We start from the raw sequence: 3999 nt of genomic DNA, 5'->3' as shown, positions 1-3999 counted from the left end.
AGACCAAACATGCAAGGGGATCGGCATAAGTCATAACTTCAATCCATTGGTCCAAACGCGGGTCCCGACAATCCAAAACTAACATCTCCAAAATTAGGGTTTTCTAAACCCTAATTAGGGTTTCTAACCCAAGCACATGCCAATTAGTCAAACAGTTAGGCTTTTAGATCAATTAGGGTTTCATTAGGTCAACTAGGGTTTCATTAGGTCGGGCACCGCCCATTACCACCTCGGGTAGTGGTGGTCAATGACGGCTCACGGCGGCGGCCACCACCTTGTGGTGGTGGTTATGATTCTAGTCCAAATCATGTCCAATCATCCTAAAAGTTGTCCAATCACACGCAATGCACACCGCCACCCAACTTGGCGGCTGGTGGCGGCAGAAGAGAGAAAAGGTGGCGGCAGCCACCATGGTTGGCAGTCATGGTGGTTTTCCATGCTTTCCGGCCAACGAGCACACACACACGCATATCCAAGGACCACCACGACACACCTTCATGTGAACACACACCCACTGCTGGTCCCTCCTCACGCTGGTGAATCTCGACGGGAACAACTGAAATGTGGGTTGTATTAGCGGTGGCGGCGGCGGTTAGCTGCTGTGGAACAAGTTCAGAAGCGAGGGGTGGTCGAAACGGCACCGGCAACAGCCGAGTGCAGCTGTGAGCGGCGACAGAAAAAAAGAAGAAGGAGGAGGAGGAAAACGGAAGGGTGGCAACGAACACATTTGACGGTTACGCCGTCTAATCAATTTTGCTAGAGGACAGCTACGACGCTCAGCGGTGGCAGCAACGGTGGAGTTGGCGGCGCTAGAAATGGTTGTTGTGAGGATGGCTGCTGAATAGTGATGTCTAGGGTTAGAGTTTGGGAAGGTGGTGGGTTTATACCCGCTGATATAAGATCTTTGCCCATAATACACTTTCAACCCCTCTATGACAATTCTTTTCAAGTTAAGTACTTAATTTACCATTCAGCCCCCAACATTCCAAAATCCCTTCAAATTAAGTCCAATATTTTACCAAACACCCCCTGACTTCTGAAAATCTTTACAAAATAAATCCCTGAATTACACTTTAACCCCCGAAAACCCAAATTATATCATTTGGCTCTGCTAAATATTATGGATTTTAGGGCTACTATTCATTTATTAATTTTTATCTATTTATTTATTTAATAAACGGGATGTTACACCTTCATCAAAATTACTAATACGATACCCGTAACCTTTTTCTTCTTCGCCCAAAAAGAAGTTCTTATCTTCTACCATTTTAAAATATACGAGAGCTTCAATTTCATTCCAAATAAACTGTGAAAAATCACTGCAACTCTCTCCATTTCTTACTAACATATCCTCATTAACAATTATAGAAACTAAATTGATACCAATATGAATTTCAAGTTTTATTATACCATAATTTCATACATCAATTTTTGTTAAATTGCTACTAGTTAGATCGAATTGAGATAAGGGATTGAACCAAAACATGTAAGGCAATCGTATAAACCTATTTAAACAACTAATTTCATCTTAAATCAGATAGACGTACCTTAATTTCTAAAAACTACTCCGAAATTTTCTAGAGCTTCTAGCACCGATTTCCTCTTCGTTTCTTCACCATTTCTTGCAATTCGAGTGGGCATTCCACTCTATTTCTTGAGCCCTTTATAATGTCCAAGTTTTTAACCTTTCTTGCTCACTCAAAAGTTCGAATTTATGCCTCCAATCAAAGTGACGGTTTATAGAGTTTAATACTCATAAATTATCCCTAATAACTATGATAATAGTTATATTTTATATTTACTTATATTTTATATTTTTATTGGGTTATCACAAACTCCCCCCCCCCTTAGAAAAATTTTGTTCTCGGAATTTGAACTAACTAAACGACTTAGAGTATTTGGTCTTCATATCTCGTTCCATATCCCAGACCGTATTCGATCCCTTGTAGTACTTCCATTTTCACAAGTGGTATCTCTACATTCCTAACTTCATAACTTGTCGATCTATAATTGTGATAGGATGTTACATATAATGTAACTTTTCAATATCTTAACTTCTCAAAATGACACTCCCTGCCATATAAAATTTCATATTTTTCCAAAGAACCCATTTCTTGTTGGAAACTCTTCCAAAATGATCTTATAAAACGAAGGTTTTTATCATAAATAAACAACTAAAGTATCTCATCAATATAAAACTTAACTAACTTTTCCAACAAATATGTTTCACCCAATGACACAGTTTAAGGGAACATTTTAGATATCCAGAGAAAGAACCAATGGTCGTCTTCCCTTCCCTCTTGGCACAACGTGTTCGTTGTGCTCAAGCATTTAAATATCCAAGGAAATGAGTAGTGTCTCAAATCCTATCACTTCCCAGTCACAACATATTCCTCATGATCTCGACTATCACACACTCATGTCCCATTAAATGGGTCATCCTATACTAGGTACACAAATATAAAACCTTTTGCTTCTCCTTTACTGAGGAGTCTTTCTAACTCTTCTTAAGTTCACCCAATAAACCAATGATTACATCAATTCTCATCATTTGAATCTCACCTGGTTCCTTGCTTTACGTATGACTTAGGGGATAAGTGAAAAAGTTTTCTTTCCCTAGGTGATAAAATATCTCATAGTCACAGTCGTTTATAATTTCCACTTTTCTTGTTGTTTCATTATTAAGCCTATCTGATCAACATGTAATTTACACTCTCGTGATCAGTAAAGATCTGAAACCTTGTTTGGCTTTTGGTAACCGATGCACGTCTACAACGTCCCATAATTTTTTTTAACGAACAACACCAGTGCACCCCACAATGATGTAATAAGTCTAATAAAAAACTTATCAAGTAGATCTTACAACTGTTAAATAAATTTTTCCGTCCTTATTAGCGTACTCTCTCACTGTCATGTTCCCTTGTTCCAACCTCAATAATTCTTCCTCCAACTGCTTGATCGTTGTTCAAGGACAAAACATATATCTAAAGATTATTGTAAACTCATCCCATGGCATCTTCTTGGTTGTATCCGACCCCTAACTACTTTTACTATTCCCCACAAGTATAAAGCTTCACTCTTAAACATCATCATCGGTTACTTATCTTCATCAACACACTTACTAGTATCAAAAGTTTTCTCTATCTTCATGATCCACTTTAATGACGTAATGAGATCAACTTCTCCATGAAACGTTGTTAGTTTGCAAGTCATGAACATCTTGTAACTACAACCTTGTTGTTTGTGGCTTACATATTGCCTTGATCATTGTGCAACACTAGGATCATAATTTGAAACTGGAAAACTATATCCATAGACTTCCTCTTAATGAAACATCTTACCATCGTTCACATTCAATATTGCATCTCGGGCCTGAGCAAATACAATCGATAATATAACTTTTATAGCTCAAGTAATCTCGTCAATTAATTCTTATCGACTGACTACGTTTGTTACACGACCTTGTATGCGACCTCAACCTTGACCACGACAGAAATTGGAGTTGGAGCTCATTTGCACTTATTGTGCTTGTAAGGGTGTTGTGATAGCTCCTCGACCTCTTCCCCTACCTACAACTCCACCTCAACCCTGACCGCGCCAAAAACCGGCATTTGGGTTTATGGGAGTATCGGGTACTTCTCCAAGTGCAACAACATCGACTCCAACCAAAATTCCTTCCCCCTCTGGTGTAACCCTAGTAAACCTCTTTGATGTTCTTGAAGACATGATCCCTAAAAGTGATATGGTCTAAATTGGCCGTTTAATTACCTCTCGTTCCTTCCGTCTAAGCTTCAGTGTTTATGCAAACACCTAATTTGCTTAAACAACGCTCTGATACCAAAACACCCCCAATTTTCATATATATATATATATATATATATATATATATATATATATATATATATATATATATATATATATATTATAACAAATAATCATTTCATTATCTCCCAAGATCAAATCTACTGCTTAACTATTTATTCTTCTACAACGGAAGCG

This window comes from Lactuca virosa, chromosome 5, assembly GCF_052849685.1.
Source record: "Lactuca virosa cultivar CGN04683 chromosome 5, Lactuca_virosa_CGN04683_v6, whole genome shotgun sequence".
NCBI classification, from domain to species: Eukaryota; Viridiplantae; Streptophyta; class Magnoliopsida; order Asterales; family Asteraceae; genus Lactuca; species Lactuca virosa.
Note: the sequence above shows the minus strand (reverse complement) of the source record.